Raw genomic sequence first — 19,522 nt, forward strand, 5'->3', positions numbered from 1 at the left:
GAGCTCAATTTATATTTCTGGCCTGTGTAGTCCTTCAGAAAGGTTTTCAAGTCCTTTGCCTCTGGTGTGAAGAGGAAAAAGGGCTTTGAGAGCAGGTGGGGCCCTGGTTCTTGGATGGGCTATAGACCTCTGGAGTCTGGACCTCGTTCTCTGCTCAAGTATAGGTGCTTAAGAGGGAGTCCTATGTTTCTACCCTACGGGGGACATGTAGTCTTATGCGGGATGATTTGGGAAGGCAAGGCCTTTTTCGTCCTCTCTGTCTTCCTAAGATCCTAACACAGATCTGGGCTTACAAATGGGGTTTGGGGGAGGAAGTGAGGCTGTATTGCACTAAATTCAGTCGGTGGTGACAGAATCCACAAGAGACTGAGAAAAGCTGTTCAAACCCAGGCTTCTAGGCAGAGGACTTTGCCTGTGGCTCCCCGGCTTGGGGGCTGAGGATCAAAAGCAAGGAAGGTGCTACCGACTAGAAATATAAACAGATTCAAGAAGGGCTTAGAGAGATTCCTGGATGACAGATCCCTTGCAGGTAACAGGTCATTAATAACTGAGAAAGATGATGATGATGATAATAATAATTATTAATAATACCTCCAGGAGAGCTTTTATACTTTTAAAAGCTTTTTTTTCCCTTGCCATTATCTCATTAGGTATTCACCACCTGCTTGGGGAAGGCTTCGGATGCTCAGAAAGGTGAAGGGACTTGCCTGAGCTCACACAGCTCATTCAGGGCATAACTGGTACTGGATCTGAGGGGTGTTCCTGACTCCGTTCCTCGGACTTTCTTAGTTGGGGGTGACAATATTCAGAGGAGGTGTGTCCTGAGACCATAGCCCTGTTTCTCTGCCTCCCTCCTCATTTCAGTGGCTCTGGTCTCCTGCATTGCCAGGCTGCTTCGGTAAGCTTTCACTCCGGGGTGGGCATAGGTTTCTGTCCTGCTTGGTTGGTGCCCTAACACATGGTATTGAATAGAAGTCTTCCACTCATTCGGTTTCCACATTTGTGCAAGTGTGTCTCCTCTTTGTAAAGTAGACGGAAGGAGTGCCCATCTTGAGGGGTAGATGGCACAGTGCTGGCAATGCTCTCAGCAACCTACCAGGCACATAGAGAGCACTCAGTAAACAGGAGTTTGGGACAATGCCTGGGGGCAAGACACTCCAGGCTGACTCAGAACAGATGGGGGCAGCTTGCTATCTGTCTATACTCTCCTGCTCAAGGGTGCTCCACCTGGGTTCTGTGGATCCTGACCTACTTCGGGGAAAACCCTTGAGTTTCATGGACCCCTTGCAGTGGTTATTTAGACAGTTACTGGTGACCTTGGTATTCTGCTAGAATCCTGAGCGAGGCTTCGGGAATTTTGTGACTCTGTCAGATATGCTCACCTCTTAAGTGGCTGAGGCTAATTGCTGTGAAGCTGCTGCTACTGCTGCTGAGTCGCTTCAGTCGTGTCTGACTCTGTGCGACCCCGTAGATGGCAGCCCACCAGGCTCCCCTGTCCCTGGGATTCTCCAGGCAAGAACACTGGAGTGGGTTGCCATTTCCTTCTCCAGCTGTGAAGCTAGTTCCTCTTATTTTATCCTTATTCTACTCCGTTCTCGGGAGCACATGTTCTCAAGTGAAAATCACGGTCCCCCTTGGGGTGTGGAAGGGACCAGTGCTGCCATCTACAGACAGAAGAGTGATCAGACTCACTTCTTGGAAAGCCCGGTTAAGAGCAACTGAAAAAGAGGAAAGAAGTTGGTTGCCCGTCCCAACTGCCTCTCTCATCTTATTCTCCTCATGTTTTAAAATCTGTCATTGTTCACCAGTGTTTTCGTCAGATGTCTCACCTTAATGGGCATTTCTGGTTGCAAACCAGGGTACATATGGTGTCACTTCCATTTGGGACTGCCACTGGAGCCCTGGCACCATCCTGGTGCCTGTGTAGAATACAAAGGGTTTAGGAGCCTGCTTGATTATATACTGCGTCATTGCTTTGGCATTGGATCAACATTTGTGAAGGTCCTGTGCAAAGCTTTGGTTTTAGCAGGTCCCAGTGGGATGGGATGGTCCAAAAGGAGATGTCTGGAGTTGGCCAAATGGGTAATTCTGGTGCTTGTGCATTACTGGGCTCCAAAGAACTCCCTCCAGATAGAACTTGGCCAGTGGCCGGAGAGCAAAGGGGGCATGTTCTGGGGTCAGAGAACTGCCTGGCTGGTGTGGGGAGCAAAGAGGAGAGTGTGAGTCTGCATCCCGGGTCTCACGGTGGAGTTGTGATTTTCCACCAACTTTCCATGGCTGTGAAGATGCGAACAGTTAAAGACCCTGATGCTGGGAAAGACTGAAGACGGGAGGATAAGGAGACGACAGAGGATGAGATGGTTGGATGGCATCACCGACTCGACAGGCATGAGTTTGACTAAGCTCTGGGAGTTGGTGATGGACGGGGAAGCCTGGCATGCTGTAGCCCATGGGGTCACAAAGAAATGACTCAGACATGACTGAGCAACTGAACTGAACTGAATGTCCATGGCCATGAGGATGTGAATAGTTAAGTGTCCTTGCACTGGGAACCCTGAGGGTACGGAACTATTCTAGATGGAGAAGAGCAAATACATATAAACTATTCTTAGGACAATGTATGCTAATGTGCCACAAGGAACCCGGTGGAATTTTCTCCATGTGTCAGAGGAGGACTCGGAAGCTCAGAAAGGGGAAGTGTCCCGTCCAAGGTCCCCTGGCAGGTCGAGAGCAGAGCCAGGACTTGAACCCAGGACCCTTGGGCTCACCACAGACTCTCTGGGAAGACTTCCACAGGAGGAGATTTCCTGACACAAGACCTGCCCTCCACCCGAGCTCCCCTTCCCCGAGGGCTACAGAGAGGAAGCTTAATCGTTAATGAACCGGTTTTCAGTTTAACTTCCCCCTTGGCAATGATTAATACCCAGTGACCTAGCCTGGCATCTGGTGACCCTGACCAGGACTGACCCATGAGGTGCCATGGCCGGCAGGCCCAGGTGTGGGTTCGGGTGCAGCTGGAGGGAGCTGAGGGGCACTGCAACAGCCTCCTTCTATCTAAAAGGACCTCTTCTGTCCTGTGCTGAGACTTCTATCGCTAGATGTCACTTCTCAGAATAAGGACATCACAAATGCCCCTGGTCAGGGGAGCTAGGAATACAAGTCATGTTTAAAGTTCTAGTGGTTCAGTGGTTAAGACACTGTCTTTTGATGGCAGGGGGCATGAGTTTGATCCCTGGTTGGGGAACTAAGATCCCACATGCTTCGTGACATGTCCAAAAAAGAGAAAAATAAAAACCTCATTGGATAGTTGATTGGATTTGACAGTCCTGGTGTCTAGAGGCTCAGAGGAACTACAGGATTTCTGAGTTTTAGTCCAAGGTTAGCAAACTAGTGTGGCATCACTGGGTCCATAGCACTAGCAGACTGGAAGCTTTGTATGGCCAGGGGCAGGGTCTGGAAGCAAAGATGTGTGGGGAGAGAACTCCCAGATTTGTAACTGCAAAGACCTCAGGGCTGAGTCTAGCTCTGATTGTCACTGGCTATGAGAAGTGGGTAAACCTCACTCAGCCTCAGTTTTGTGGCCTCTCAAGTGGAGAAAAGGATACTTCCATCCAGACTCTTTTCAGGAGGAAAGAGAAAGTCCATAAAGTGTCTTATCGAGAGGAAGCACCAACTGCATCGTGTTTCTTCTCCTGTTTCCTCCCTTCTCTGGCTCGCCTTGGCTGACCCTCTGCAGTCAAAGAATCCAGGTTTACTGGGGGAGGAGGGTTTTCCTTGTGTGTTCTGGGATGCTTACAAGGACCGGTTCTCTCTCCTGAGAGTGGACAGTTAGCTAGGCATCAAGACTCCATCCTGCCCTGCCCTTGTGGGGACCAGAACCAGAGAGCAGAGCTGGACCCGTTTCCCTCAGTATCCGCCCACCTCTCCTGATGGTTGTAAGCATGGGAGCTGAGACAGCGCCTTGGTCTGAGTCCATTACTGCCCCTTGCCTTGGTTTTGTGAATGAGCGTCAGCTGACACCAGCTCTGAGTTCAGCAGCAGCTCCTTCCCACCGCCGCCTCATAGGTGCTCCAGCATTCTTGACTTGGTGCAGAGATTCTGTATTTCAGCCCCCAGCCCAGGGTGCTGTAGGCTTGTTCCCTGAGTCATCGAGTCATCGTGTCACCCTGAGAAACTTACCTGATGGGACCACTAAATGCAATGGTGTCATCCCTTCCCTCTGTGCTCCAGCCACGCAGGACTGCCCTTGGCTCCTCCTCGCGTCTCTGTGTCTTCCTCTTACCCCCTTCCTGGTTTGCCTTCTCAAGAAGCTCTGGCTGGAGATCTGCTTGTCATTCAGCCGGGGTGTTGCTTCTCTGATCCCTGGACTCTGGGTCCATCAGTTCTTGGCTTTCTTGACTCCTCTCTCACCACTCTGCCTGGTGTTGACATGCCTGCCTATCTCCCCTGCGGACTAGAACCTTCTGAAAGAGTTCCCAGTCCCAGTGTGGGGCTCAGTGCCCAGTACTCTTTTCCCGAGATCCGTGAGGTGAGGTCCTGTGTGAAGACAGGGAAGGGGCTCCTGCCTCCTCTCCAGCCTGTCCAGGGAGGATGGCTGGGAGCCCTGGGTAGGGGGTCAGGCAGGCCGAAGCAGGGAACCGTGAAGCCCCCAGCGGAAGCCATGGCTCCTTCTCTGTTTTGGTTTTGCTTTCGTGGGCTTTTCATTTCAGAAGTTAATCTAGTTAATGCCAACAATGTCATTTCGGCAAGCCAGCAATTTCCTTTTTCCCTTTATTTAATGAGCCCCGCCCCCACCTCAATCTCTGTAATAAAAGGCGTGCAGGTGGGTAATTACAGAGGTGTGAAATAGCGGTGCTGGGCCAGGGCCAGCTGAGCGTTCTGGAGCATCCATTGGGAGGTTTCCGGGGAAATACCCGCCCCTCCCCATTTAGTTTCAGGTGGGAAAACTGAAGCTTAAGGTGAGGAACTTCTATAAAGCTACATAACATGGAGAAGGCAGGGCCAGCACGGGAATCCAGGTCCTTAACCCCCAGCTGGGGTCCTTTCCACTCCTCGGTGCCAATCTAATCCCATCCTGTGTATCTTCTGGAGCGTGCCGTAGGAGTTTCCACCTGCCATCTGTCCATCCGTCCACCCGCTCTTCCATCCATCCATTCACCCGCCGTGTACACTCACTGAGCACCTACCATGTGCAAGGCACCATGAATACGGTGGAGACGAAGGTTGTCACAGCCCTGTCCTTGTAATCACAGACTACAGTCCCACACTCAACCTGCTGGAGGCATACCGTATGATGATTTCAATAATGGGCAATAAATGCTATGTTTGTTGCAAGCAGAAATAACACATGGGTGCCTAATTCCACCCTTGGGGGTCATAGGGAACTTCTCAGCAGAGGAGGAATAGACGTTGCAATGAGTCTTGAAGGATAAGAAAGAGTTTCCACAAGGTGATGTCCTAGGACACAAAAGTTTTTAAAAGAATCAGGAAGGATATTTACCCAGTGTTAACAGTTTTTATCTCTAGGGAATGGGATTTGGAGGGTAGTGGGTAGGAGAGGATAGAGGACACATTTTTACTTTCAACTTCCCACTATTGGCGTTAGAATTAAAGTGTGTGTATATTAACATTCCAATGAAAAAGATATTTCTATTTAGAAAACATAATAGAAGATATTTAAGGGACATCAAACGACTCAATGTGACGAGTGCAGAGAGGGAGAGAGTACACGAGTCTGTGGAGGTGGGCTGGGGTCAGTCTAAGAAAGTCCTGAAATGCTGGTTAAGGAGTTTAGGTTTTAACCATAGGGGCCCATGGAGGGGTGAGCAGAGGCCGCATTCGCTGAGCCTAGCAGTGCCTGGCACATAGTATGCTCAGTTAACACTGTGGAGTTAATGGGTGCAACCGGAAAACAAGGAGTCATCTACAATTTGAAGCAGGGCTTCCCAGGTGACTCAGTGGTAAAGAGTCTGCCTGCCAAACAGGAGATGTGGGTTCGGTCTCTGGGTTAGGAAGATCCCCTGGAGAAGGACATGGCAACCCACTCCAGTATTCTTGCCTGGGGGATCCCATGGACAGAGGAACCTTGTGGGCTAGAGTCCATGGGATTGCAAAGGGTCAGACATGACTGAGCAACTAAATGACAACAGTGGTTTGAAGCAGAGGGTTATGAAGGTGTGCACTCTGCTGCCACGTGTTGGTGGCAGTGATTGGCAGTGGGAAGCCCCCTGCAGCAAAACGCGTCCTTGAAGAAGTGGGAAGGCTGCTGCTGCTGCTGCTGCTAAGTCGCTTCAGTCGTGTCCGACTCTGTGCAACCCCATAGACCGCAGCCCACCAAGTTCCCCGTCCCTGGGATTCTCCAGGCAAGAACACTGTGGAGTGGGTTGCCATTTCCTTCCCCAGTGCATGAAAGTGAAAAGTGAAAGTGAGGTTGCTCAGTCATGCCCGACTCTTAGCGACCCCATGGACTGCAGCCCACCAGGCTCCTCCATCCATGGGATTTTCCAGGCAAGAGTACTGGAGTGGGGTGCATTGCCTTCTCCGAGTGGGAAGGCTAGGTACGAGAAATCCTATAGAAAGAGAGAAAAGGATGCTGTGGTTTCCTCGCAGACCAGGGAATGTGGAATGGGGCCAGATCCCCAGGCTTTGGCATAAGTTGACAACCATGGGGAGCACTCTTTATATAAGAAAATTCTCAGGACAGAGGGCTCTCCAGACCAGACAAGAGTTTTGGGTGTCCTTTGTGGCCACAAACCATCACTTTTGCCTTCCAGAGGTGTCTACTTCAATCTCTCACTCCTTTATTATGTCTTTAACCCTACAGCAGGAAGGAGCCTCCTGAAATGCAGTTCTGACCATGTTGCCTCCTTCCTTGAATCCTTCAGGATAAATTTCAGTTCCCTTACCTTGGCTTAGGAGGCGCTTTTGATCTGATCCTTGCTTATTTGTTCAACTTCATTTCCCAATATGTCTTATTCAGATCCTCCTGTTCAACCAACACCATTGTTCTCAGTTAACTGAACAACTTCATGCCTCGATCGCATTGCCTGGATCAACTCTTTTCTTCCCCTTGGGGATGATCCTACCTGTATATCCTCCCCCCATCTCCCATTTTGCCTGATGAACACCAAGCCCTCCTCTAAGGTTCCACTTTTGGGTTATCTTTCCTCTGAAGCTTTTTCTGATCACATCCCCATCACTATCTGTGTTCACTCCGCTGGGAGAACTTATTATTGCCTTTTATGGGACTTTATACTCCAAGCACTCTGTACTATCAACTAGATTTACTAGTAAAGCACTGTGGCACCTCATGAACTTAGTATTTGTGTATCTACCCCTCCCCTACCACACTCTCCACTCCCCTCCTTTCCCCAGCTTTAAGCTCCTCAGTGTCAAGGGCTATTTTCCACTGTCCTTTGCTCCTGGCACAGAGGTTGGACCAGACTAGGGATTCAGTAGGTATTTGGTGAACTAACGCATGAATGAGTAACATGACACTCTGTAATGATTGCTCTTGTGAAATAGAAAATCAAAGCACACTCCTATCTTCTCTCACTTCGAGGTGCCAGGGGATCCAGACATCCCTGCAGGAGACAGCCTCCTACGCTGGAAGGCTGCCAGGCAGGGAAGCCAGAGACCTGAGCTCTAATTCTGTTTCCTCTGCCCTTGGGCAATTCCTTGCCCGTCTCTGAGCCTCAGTTTCCCAATGAGTACAGTGAGGATAATAATCCTAGTGTTACTTCCCCATAAAAATGTTGTGAATCTCAAAGATGAGACCAAAACCACTCACTGTCCAACTCCAGGCTGGACTGAGTGTCAACTGGGGCGATGTGGTCGTCTGCCTGGCAGCCATACCCAGGTTTTCTCGGATCTGCGGGGAGGGTGAGGGGGGGGGGCAACTCCTACCACTGAAGGGGACCTGCTAAAAGATTCTTTCTCTCCTTCTTCAGCTCACTCGTGTTGTGGGGCTCAGGGAATGTTAATTATTAGGCCCCAGCCCACCCGGAGAGCCTCAGATGAAAGCAAGCTCAGAGGGTAAAGTCTAATCGATGCCTTGCACGGGGCGTCAGGGCCCCGGCTGACTCTGCCAGCAGATGGATCATTAATCCAGGCGCTCCAGCCTGGAACCCGGAGCCCAGGAAGTCCTGAAACATTCCTGACCACCCACGATTCAGACCAGCAGTCCCACAAGGCAGCCAGCCTGCCACCAAGTCTCAGAATTTTACAACCTCAAAGTTAGATGAGATGCAGAGAACAGCTAGTCCACAGGCAGAAATCCAGGCTCACTCTGTACACTCGCCCCAGACTATGCAGAGGGGAACTCCTTGATGAACTGCCTGGACTAAGGGGATGGATCTGCATGGTCCTGGGCCTTTTTCTGCCTTCTATAAAAGAGGGAGAAGGATACCTACCTCACAGGACTGATGCGAAGAATAAATGAGTTCAAGTGAAAGTTTTATTTTGAGATTTATTAGACTGATACTCACATGTGAGCTGTCTTTATCATTGTTAACATATGAGCCCCTGTCCCTGGGATGTGTTCCCTCTTTTTCCCCAGTCTTTTTCAACTGACAAGGGGTTGATTCTCTGCTTGAAAACTTGTATATACTGGCACCTTAAATATAAAGTCAGGACCCTCTTGCCTTGTGTCCAAGGCCCTTCAGCTTACAGTCAGCTGATTCCTCCTCAGCTGCATCTGTTACTTCTCCCCACCCATCAGTTTCCACCCAGATGCAGAAAACTGACCCTTGATACCCATATAGTTTGGCATGTCCAAGCTCCTCACCCCTTTTCTCTTGGTGAATTTCCACTCATCTTTCAAGGCCATGTTTAGCAGCTTCCTTTCCTGAGACGCCTTCCTGATTCCCTGTCACAAACCTCTGATGAACTTAACTTTGGCTTCCTCCCGCCTGGTTTCTGTAGCATATTAGAGCTCTCACTGCTACAGTACCATCAGTGTATTGTTTGGGTTTTAGCTGCTTTTTTCTTCTTGACTGAGGAAGGCATATTAAAATGCATCTTCCCAGGGAGGGCCAACTCTTATTTTAGCTAATTACAGCAACAGCAGTCCTGGTCATTGGTTCCTCGGCATGCTTTTTCTCAAAGCTGTGTACCTGGGTTCTAGACAAGACGGCTCTAGAATTAAACAGATTGAGTATGAATCTATACTCAGCCACTCAAAAGTGCGTCACCTTGCCTGTTATTTTGACTTTCTCAGTTTGTTTCCTTGTTTGAAGAGTGAGGATGTTAACAAGGCCTACCGCTTAGGCTTCTAGTGAGGATTGTAAGAGACGTCTTCCCCAAAAGGTAGAACTTCCTGCCCTGAGGCTTGGACTAGCTAGTCTTATCACCTGGGTCCCAGCCCTGCCTCTCTCTGGCTCTCTGTTTCCTTGTCGGCAACAAGCAATTCTACTATCAGAGGTTTTCAGACTTGGTCAAGTGGCTGTACCATACGGGGCCTCGTCTTGCAGGTGGAGGCTAGTCTGCTTTTACATTTCAGTTCAGTTCAGTTCAGTTTCTCGGTTGTGTCTGACTCTGCAACCCCATGGACTGCAGCATACCAGACTTTCTTGTCCATCACCAACTCCCAGAGCTTGCTCAAACATATGTCCATCAAGTCTGTGATGCCATCCAACCATCCTACCTCTGTCGTCCCCTTCTCCTCCTGCCTTCAATCTTTCCAGCATCACGGTCTTTTCTAATGAGTCAGCTCTTCTCATAAGGTGGCCAAAGTATTGGAGCTTCCGCTTCAGCATCAGTCCTTCCAATGAATATTCAGGACTGATTTCCTTTAGAATTGACAGGTTTATTTTTAATTGAAGGAAAATTGCTTTACAATATTGATTTCATTTCTGCCATAGATCAACATGAATTAGCCATAGGTGTACATAGGTCCCTTCCCTCTTGAACCTCCCTCCTACCTCCCACCCTTTCCTACCTCCCACCCTTTCCTACCTCCCACCCTTTCCTACCTCCCACCCTTTCCTACCTCCCACCCTTTCCTATCTCCCACCCTTTCCTATCCCTTTAGGTTGTTACAGAGCCCCAGTTTAAGTTCCCCAAGTCATACAGCAAATTCCCACTGGCTATCTGTTTTACATATGGTACTGTATATGCCTCTATGCTACTCTCTCCATTCATCTCCAGGTAGAGGCTGCTGCTGCTGCCAAGTCGCTTTAGTCGTGTCCGACTCTGTGCGACCCCATAGATGGCAGCCCCCCAGGCTCCCCTGTCCCTGGGATTCTCCAGGCAAGAACACTGGAATGGGTTGCCATTTCCTTCTCCAATGCATGAAAGTGAAAAGTGAAAGTGAAGTCGCTCAGTTGTGTCCGACTCTTAGCGACCCCATGGACTGCAGCCTACCAGGCTCCTCCATCCTTGGGATTTTCTGGACAAGAATACTGGAGTGGGTTGCCATTGCCTTCTCTGCAGGTAGAAGCTAGTCCTTATCTGTATTCTTTATCCACATCTCTGTTCATACAGCTCCATTCTTACTCATTTCACAGATTGTCTAAGTTCCTTAGATTGGTCTCTGCCCTCCTATGATATCATGATTCCAGGAGTGAGGCAGGTGAAGAGGAGAGGAGGTGTGATGAGGGCATGAGATGGTAGAGGCTGAGAGGCTGGTCTGGTCTTGCTCTAGGATCCCAGGCACCTGGGGCAGATGAAGGGAGCAGTTCTGTGTCTGCCTGTGCGCCTGCCCTCCATCACACCTTGTACAATGTCCAGCACAGGAGGGGAGTTAAGTGAGTCTGTTGAGTGGAGAAAAGGAGGGTCTAGAGGAGCACTTCTTCAGACTGGGTAAACAGCAGTGATGTCTGTCCTGAGTACTCTCTCAGGGAAATAGCCATTGAATGCACTCACCCTTCCTGGAAGGCTCCTACATTCTAATTTCTCAGTGGCCAGCACAGCTACAGCATTGCCCCTTCAGACTGGCACATGGAAACTTCCCAGAGAACTTTGGGTCTGAGGAGAGAGGAAGGCTGAGGGAGCTCCCTGCTCAGGGAAAGTGAGGTAGGCAGAAGGTCCTGAGATGTCATGGAACATCTCAGAGAAGCCATCCAGGGACAGTGGAGGGACTCTGGGGGCACCTGAACCTCTGTCCTATGTCCATATCTGTGACTTTGTTACTTTGCAGGCATCTTCAGAGGGAGCAGGTGTAAACTCTGAAATGGAGAGGGACCTGAGAGTCAGGTCATCTACAAGAGGTGGGAGCTGGGGAGGCTGAAACTCCTCCCAGCGAGGCATCTAAGATGATCTTGGACTAGGACAGAACTGCAGAGCTGAGGGCAGCGCGCAGAGGCCCTGGGTTCGTGGGCAGGAAGAAGCGTGCATAAGGACCAATTGGGGAATAAGATGAGCCTTGGGGTCCATTCCACACTGCCTACTGGGAGCTCTTGGGGACAGAACTGGAGCTCAGTGTGGCTTAAAGGACAGGAGGCCTTTTGCTGGGGACCCTTTGCTGTCCCAGTGAGCTCAGCATCGAGCTTTGCCAACACTGGGTGCATGACCAACACTGCTTGACCTCAATTTCCCCTCTTCCAGTTTACTCTTATTTTAGGCTCAGATCTTCCCCCTCCAGATGGAGTTCTCCCATCTGGTTACTGAAACTGGATCAGTGGAAAGAGAAATTCTAGGATGCTGGAATTTCAGGAACGTTTCCAGGGTGCCAAGAAAAATAGCTCTGTGATGAGCCAATGCCATCAAAATGGCAGATCTGGAAATGAGATCAGATTCTGTCTGAGTCACAATCTCACAGGATCTGAGACACCGAGGTCATCCAGTCTGGTCCATGATGTTACAGATGGAGGAACTTCTGCCCTGGGAAGGGCAGAGCTGGTGGTGGCAGAGATGGAACTGGAACAGAGGGTTGCAGCCATTAACCTCACTCTGATCAGATGCCAGGTCCCCGCCGCCAGGCCCTTCTAAGAGCTGTCTGACATGTGTTGCTTTGCCTTATCAGCAGGAAGAAAAGATGACAGCAGGCAGTCTTTCCTGGCCAAGCATCCATCAGAACCCACATAAATATTTTCCCAGAGTCTGCATGGCCAGCATCTAGCTGGCTATGTGCCAGGGGACAGTAAATAATTTGGACAACTGGTGGCTTCCTGACAATTTTCTTGGGTGTGTTTTCTGACAACTTTGTTTTGGGAGCAGACGCTAGGGAGACCTTGATGAGGGCGGTGAGCCCAGTGCTTACTGGACTCTCTGATGGCATTTCTGGTCAGGAAGGAAGTACCCAAGGGGTCTTGATGACAACACACTTGGGGCAGAAGATAACTTTCACTCAGTCTGAAAGGCTTTCAAGTGGGGCCAGGAGTCGGTTTCAGGGTTTAGGGTGGAGTGAGGTTAGAGGCTCTGGGGCCAAAAATGTTAGATGAAATCAGCTCAGTGTGGTAAATTGGGTAAGCTTGACCAAAGGCATGTGGGAGGCTTGGTTGCTAAGACAAGGAAAATGTTAGGGCTGGCATGGCCTTAGGTCAGCAGAGTGACCAGTCTTGGAGTTCAAAGTTCAGCAGGGGGTGGAGAGTCCAGGCCCCTTCTGTTCTAGGGCCTCTGACTAGGGCCAGCAGTGGGAATGTCCAGGAAGGGTTTGGTTGTCCTTGAAGTCAGATGCTGGGTGTTCTGCCTTTGTTATAGTAGGAACTGTCAGCAATTTGAGGAACTAAGAATGGAAGTGAGGGCAGGAAATATCTGGAAAGAGTGGCAGAGCCAGAGAGTCTTGGGCAGATAAACCTGACAGTAGATTTAGGAAAACCAGACAAAGTCTAGATTTCAGCGTCTGATGGGAGCGGTCGCTATCTCCTCTGGGTTTAGTGATGGGGCAGGTCTGAGTGTGCCGTGTGAAGGCTCTGGGTGGCTGCACTAGTTCAGGGCGTGGGAAGCCAGGCTGGCACTGACGCAAAGGTCCATGTCTTTGCCACTGAAGGGAAAATATGCGGCATCTCTGATGGGTGTGAGGGCACAGAATCCCCAGTGGCTGGAAGGACCCATACAGAAAAACATCTTGCCTGAGCATCACAATGAGATTACTGGGGCCACGCGTCCCATGGGTCCTGACTTGCCACAGCCCCACGGGGCTGTCCTTGGAGCCCCTGGAGATCACAGTTGCTCTGTCTCTGGAGGAGGCAGGGAATGGGGCTCTGGAGGCCCGATCTGACTTCCTCCATGCGGCTCCTGAAGATGAGGAGTGTGTGAGCTAGTCATTCAGTTGTGCTCAACTCTTAGTGAGCCCTTTAGGCTCCTCTGTCCATGGGAGGAGGGGGGCCCTTTAGTCCCCAGCGTGAGCCTGTCACTAGGTGTTTGACAAAAATCTTTCCAGCTGGCCTGTGGTACACTCATTAGGGATGGGAGTGCTTAAATTCACTTCATCCTCAGCCATGTTATGAACATATTTGTCCTGTATTTGAAAGGAAATGCAAGACTGTTAAAAGACTCTGGGCACTGGAATTCAGTGGCTTGCATTCAGGTACAGGTTGAACCAGCTGTGTACTCTGGCCTTTTCCCTAAAACCTCTGAGTCTCAGTTAATTTGCACTTTCGTATCTTCAGTAGAAAAAGCCTCTTGGGCTCAGAGTCAGCAGGTATAAATTCTGGACCTTCTGTTTTGCTCCTGGTTGACTTCTACACACAGCTGGTTTTCTCTGGGCCTCTATCTCTATCTTGGAATTCAGGACTGGGCAAGATGATATCTCAGGGACCTTCAAGACTTTAAGGTATTTTATCAAGATTTGATACCCTCTAGGATGGTGGGGAATTGTTTCTCATGGAATTGTTCCTCTCTTTTGCGTAAAAACACAAACACTCAGATTCCCAAATGCTCACATGCAGACTCCCACAAGCACGCATTCCCTCATGTACGCAGATGCGGATGTATGCTTTCACACAGACATATCCTCACCAGTATACGTAAATCCTCTCATGCGCTCACCTATGTGCATGCACGCACTCACAGGAACTAGTCTGTCTTGTACGTCACTGAATCCCCAGTGCTTAGAGCAGAGGACTGATAAATCCTCAGACCATGCCAGTGGAGTGAATGAAATCATGCACTTCCCTTCCTCACTGCGGAAACACAGGCATTCACACACACCACACCCTCACATACAAGCCATCACGTGCACACTCCAGGGGCCCGGACACATGCTGACGTGCATTGGGCAGGCCCAGCGTACTCACTCCCACCACGCCCCCACACTGTAGATCCCCTGCAAGGCCCTTCCAGGAGCTCACTAAGGGATATCCTTTCCTCACACATCACCCTGAAGCCTCCCTTGCTGGCACTGGGTTTGGCTCTGCTGACACCCAAGGACCTTGGTCCAGGCATCAAGGGTATGCCATAGCTTTCTGTGTGGACAGTGCTTTGTAAAAGTCCAGTCACTTTATCAGATCATGTCCCACTCCATCCTCTTGGCAGATGGGATGTAGGACCTCAGAATGTGGATTATCTGTTGCAGACATGTTACAGACAGGGAGACAGAGGCCTAAACAGGATGGCTATCTGCCTAAGGCCCAGAAGCCACCGAGCAAGGGAGCCCAGCTGGAAACCACACCACCCCCTATCCAGGACTCTCTCCATTGCTTCTCCCAGTGACTGTTTTAAGAGGATTATTTATCCTCCAGTTGTTTCCCCCTCTAATTTATTTCTTTCCTTATCTTTTTTAAAATCCCTCGTTTCCGCCTGCAAATAGTTGGGTTTCAGGAGGGAGTGATGGAGGCCAAGTTCACCATCAGAAGTAAAATCTACAAGGAACTTCCCTTGTCTACCCCAGCCAAGATTCTTGCCAAATGTAATCAGAACTTACCACACACCTATGCACCCAACCTTCACAAAGAATCGACTTAACCTGCATAAGGAATAAACAAGTTAGTAAAATTAATGCCTATTTCAGAGAACAGACTAAGGCCCCTGGCCATATAATTTGCCAACTAATTAAAAAGTTATTCACACTGTTTTATGAATTTAAAAAATTTGCATCACTTTTTATTCCTGGAAAGGAATTGGGAAAGTGCTAGCCTACTGCAGTTGTCTTGGCTTTGGGATGGCTAGTGAGTGTGTAGGTGAGTCTGGACTGGTTCCTTCCCTTGAAGACGGCACTGTGGGGCAGCTGGCGGCTCCATATGGGGCTCTGAGGATACAGGCTTGACAGCAGCCTGGCTGAAATTTCTCTTTCCTGACTTCAGCAGTCCTTGGGAGAGGCAGCATGGTTGGGGGATAGGACCTCTAGCTTTGAAGCCAGATGGACCTGTTTAAATCCCAGCTCTACCTTTGAATGGCCATATAACTCTAGGCAAGTCATTTAACCTTATGGGTCTCAGTTTTTCTCATCTGTGCCAATGCTAGTGATATTTCTATTTCGGCAGAACTCACATACATAAGGAGCCTGACACATAGTAGGAGCTCAGTAAATGATAGATCAGATTAGCCACCCAGGCACTTGATTCCACTGTGTCTTAGATACTCTAAGAGGAAGGTATATGGAGCCATGGACATGTGTAGAAGATGGCCACAAGAGGGCCAGGTTCCATGTCTGGTTCTACAACAGGTTTAAGAAGCTCTAGCTCCGTTCCGGGTCTTTGTCTCCCTATCTGGACACTGTAAGGGCGCCCCAGTCCTGTGAACTGTGTGTTCGCCAGAAACTGAGACTGGATCTTTTCCTCCTATCTCTTCCCTGGAATGGAGTCAGGGTCAGATACACAGTAGCCACTCAGTGATGCCTTAGGTGATAGTCCTTGTCCACTGCTGATCCCCCAGGCCAGGAGAAACGGCAGAAGGTGCACTCAAGTCGAGCTACATGTCAGGGATGACAAATGCCAAGTCATGTAACTGTCACATGAACGAGTGGGACTCATGGAATCTCACTCATGGAATAATCACGAAACAACCTTTACTAGTCATCCTGCAGGTAAGATCTCTTCCGCCCCATTGCATGAAAACATGACTGTTCTGTTTTTTCTTTGACAATACAGAGCTCCCTGTTTATTTTAACTCACAAAATATTATTTCTGCTCGATAATGAACTACTATTACTACTATTTAGCAATATGAGCAGTAATAAACCTCAAACTTCACTTTTCCACTTGGATCTGGAGCTACTGCTGGTAAGTTTCGTGCAGTGAGAACAAGACTCAGTTTCTTCTTTCTTTTTGTGCCTAAAGCATTACTTCTCTTTCCTCATCTTGCTAACCATCGTGGATTTTTTATCTCTCCATTGTCAGGGATAGAGGGAAAGAGAAGGAAAAGGGGGCAACATAGTACTTACCTGACTAGTTAGTACAGACTCAAAGACCCAGGGTCAATGCTCTCTGGGCTTGGCAGACATTTAACCTTGCTTGTTCTCTCATGGGGTGTTTTTGCTGGTTCTTTGGAGAAAATCCACCCCCTCCCCATAAATGTTCCTCTTTGGTGTGGGTAAATGCATTTCTATTCCAGCTGGCTACTTCCCGCTCCTTCACAGGCTCTAGGTAGCTGCCGGTACCACCAACCTCTTTCTGATGAGGTCTTTCCTTCCTCTACATGGTCCTCTGACAGGGTCCAGCTGATCTATTCCATCTCCCTCTCATTTGGTCCAGATCTGGTTCAGAGGAAACACTTTGGTGTTTTCTGCCTGATAAATTCTGAGAATGCAGGTTGCCCTTTGTACAGTCACCTCTCTTTACTCTGTTGTTAGAAGACCTGGCCAGTCAGCCTCTGCCCTTTAGATTTAGCTGTGGGGGTCAGATTCCAGTCCACTGCGTCCTCCAAAGAAAGGAAAATATCAAGCTCTCCAAGTATCCCATTAAAATCCACTCTTGTCAGGCTTGAGCTCAGGAGGGAGTACAGGAAGGTGCACGATGTGCTCACAGCTCATTCCAGAATCCCCTATCCAATGCCTGCCCTGCTCTCGGCCCCTCCCTCCTCTTTTATGTGCCAGAGCTGGGTGGTCAACAAAGGACCACAAAGACAGTTTTCAACACCACCTTTTGCAGCCCTTGCTTGGTGGTCTTGCACTTCACTTGGGGATGTGTTATCCATTATCTGGGGGCCTCCCATGAAGTCTGAACTAATGTAGTTAAGTTTGAAGATCCTCTTTCCATTTTTTCCCAAGGCAAAACTCTGAGATAGTGTTGCTATCTCCAGTTAATGGATGATAAAACAGGTTCAGAGAGGCCAAGAAACTAACTCTCAAGCACACAACTGGTTGGAACTGAAAACTGGGATTCTAAAACCTGAGTTCTAGGACTTCCCTGGTAGTCCATGGTTCAGAATTCGCCTGCCAACACAGGTTTGGTGCTTGGTCCATAAAGATTTCACATGCCATGGGGCAGCTAAACCTTCATGCCACAACTACTGAAGCCCGCGAGCCTAGAGGCTGTGTTCCACAACAAGAGAAGCCACTGCAATGAGAAGCCTGCACGCTTGAACTGCAGAGTAGCCCCCGCTTGCTGCGACTGGAGAAAGCCTGTGAGCAGCAGTGAAGACTCAGCACAGCCAATAAATGAATCAGTAAATAATTTTTAAAAATAAATAAAATCCAAATTCTTTCCTTACGTGTTCCCTGGCGGTGCAGAGGTTAGGATTCTGGGCTTTCACTATGGTGGCCTGTGTTCAATCTCTGGTCTGGAAACTGAGATCCCACAAGCTGCACGTGTGGTACAGACAGACAAACAAAGAAAACGTAAAGCCTGAGTTTTTCCTACTCTGCTCTGAAGACTGCGGCTTTACCTTTGCAGCAGTTAAGGGGTGACAGACATAACGTGTGACTGTGCATCCGTGGACAGAGCAACTGGGGGCTCCAGCATCAGCATCAGAATCCTCTGCGACTGTCAGCTGCTTACTCATCTTAAAACATGTTCCAACCTGGGAACTCATTTGATGGGAAACCATCCAGGACAAAAATCCTTTCTGACGTCCAGGGAATTGCTTTGGAAGGCTCTCCTGCGCTTGACCCCAACATTGACTCCCTCTTCTCAACTCCTCTTTAAATTTTTTTCCCTGCTCTTTCAGTTCCCTATTATATCAGAGAGGACTTCCATTAACATCATCACCAACACCACATATTTAAAAAGTGTTAATTTGTTATTAGCATCTGTTTTAATCTTACTCATCTCTGTGTTTACAATAGTTCTTAATAAATACTGTTACTCAGTAGAGGGTTAGCCACTTCGCTGGCTGAACACAGCTCATTTGCGAATGGGCGAGGATTGGAGGAAGGAGAAAGAGAAGGATGGAAACTGTGTACCTAACGGGGGTTGTCGCATCAACCAACGATGGCTTGGCTCAGAGTCCTGACTCCCTGGGAGATCCTGGATGAATCAGCCTTTGCCAGCATGGGTTTTATCATCTGACTAGTGTGGGTGAGGGTCCCCATCCTGCCAGCCTCACCGAGAGTATAAGACAATACTGTGACAAGATCAGAGAAGTGAAAAGGGTTGAAAAAGTATCAAACGTGTGGGTTTGGTCTGGGAAAACAAAACTTCTGACTCAGCCTGGCTCTCCTCATCAGTGGGTTTTGTGTGTGTGTGTGTATGTGTTGGCGGAGCTGGGGGCAGGGGGAGATGGCGAGAACCACCCTGGCCTGTGTGAGTCAAAAATAGAGGCTTCCACTTTCTGGGATAAATTATCCACCAGGCAGAGGCGTCAGGGCTGTCTGCTCCCTGTCTGGCCTCCTCGACCATCTCACTTTATGAGACGTAAATCCCCGAGACCCACCAGTCATTTTTAATCTTCATCAGTGTTTATTTTTTAGCCTTGCCTCCCTTATCCCCCTCTATCTTAGAGGCTGCTTGCTGTTTTATGGGGTTATGGGCCAGGAGGGTAGAATTCAGCTACAAATCTCACAGCTCTGCCCGCCGAGATGGTGGGATGGAGGGAGGGAGCTATAGCAGTCTGAAGGATAATGGGCCAGAAACCTCAGCCAGCCTGCAGGGGTTGCCCTGAGTGCCTCCGTAGGAAGGGGGTCTGGGGTCCTCTCTCCTGGTAGGTGTGCTCTGGCCTCAGAGTTCAGGAGCCTCTCCTGTGGAGAGGACCCCGTGTGTACCGGACACATCTCCACCAAGTCTAGCAGGGTGACGTGGACCAAGGGACTGAATGGTCTTGGCCTCGTGTCCCTTTCCTTTAAAATAGGAAGGACCATAACTACTTCTCAGGTGGCTCAGATGGTAAAGAATCTGCCTCAATGCAAGAAACCTGGGTTCCGTCCCTGGGTCAGGAAGATCCCCTGGAGAAGGGAACAGCAACCCACTTCAGTATTCTTGCCTGGAGAATCCCATGGACAGAGGATCCTGGCGGGCTACAGTCCATAGGATTGCAAAGAGTTGGACACGACTGAGTGACTAACACATTCATAATTACTTCATAAAGTTATTGGGAGGATCGATTGCAGTAACCTAGACTGAGGCGTCTGGCACTTGGCCTGGCCTACAAGAGGCATTCAGCGCATATCAATTTTCTCCCCTCTTACGTGGTTCATGATTAATTGCAAAGTAATGAGTTTATCATCTGATCTTCCTCTAAACTCTCTCAGATGTGAACTCTGTAAGTG

At 49.2% G+C, this 19,522-nt stretch overlaps 2 long non-coding RNA genes across 3 annotated transcripts in view; both read right to left on the minus strand.

Annotated features, from left to right (window-relative positions):
• Positions 1 to 4,315, minus strand: part of LOC138423326 (uncharacterized) — a 40,766-nt gene extending 36,451 nt beyond the window's left edge. Inside the window, exon 1 of the long non-coding RNA XR_011250233.1 lies at positions 4,180 to 4,315. This is a non-coding gene — a long non-coding RNA (uncharacterized lncRNA). The remainder of the gene's footprint in view (positions 1 to 4,179) is intronic.
• A 5,469-nt stretch (positions 4,316 to 9,784) lies between these two features.
• Positions 9,785 to 16,873, minus strand: LOC138423285 (uncharacterized). 2 transcript variants are annotated; one of them, XR_011250227.1, is made up of 3 exons: positions 16,485 to 16,873; positions 14,804 to 14,845; positions 9,785 to 11,856 (listed from the first exon to the last, which is right to left on the minus strand). It is a non-coding gene; the product is annotated as an uncharacterized lncRNA (long non-coding RNA). The 2 variants fall into 2 exon arrangements; XR_011250216.1 differs by having other exon boundaries at positions 16,262 to 16,873.
• Between the last annotated feature and the right edge of the window lie 2,649 nt (positions 16,874 to 19,522).

Source organism: Ovis canadensis, chromosome 1 (genome assembly GCF_042477335.2).
Source record: "Ovis canadensis isolate MfBH-ARS-UI-01 breed Bighorn chromosome 1, ARS-UI_OviCan_v2, whole genome shotgun sequence".
In the NCBI taxonomy this organism is placed as follows: Eukaryota; Metazoa; Chordata; class Mammalia; order Artiodactyla; family Bovidae; genus Ovis; species Ovis canadensis.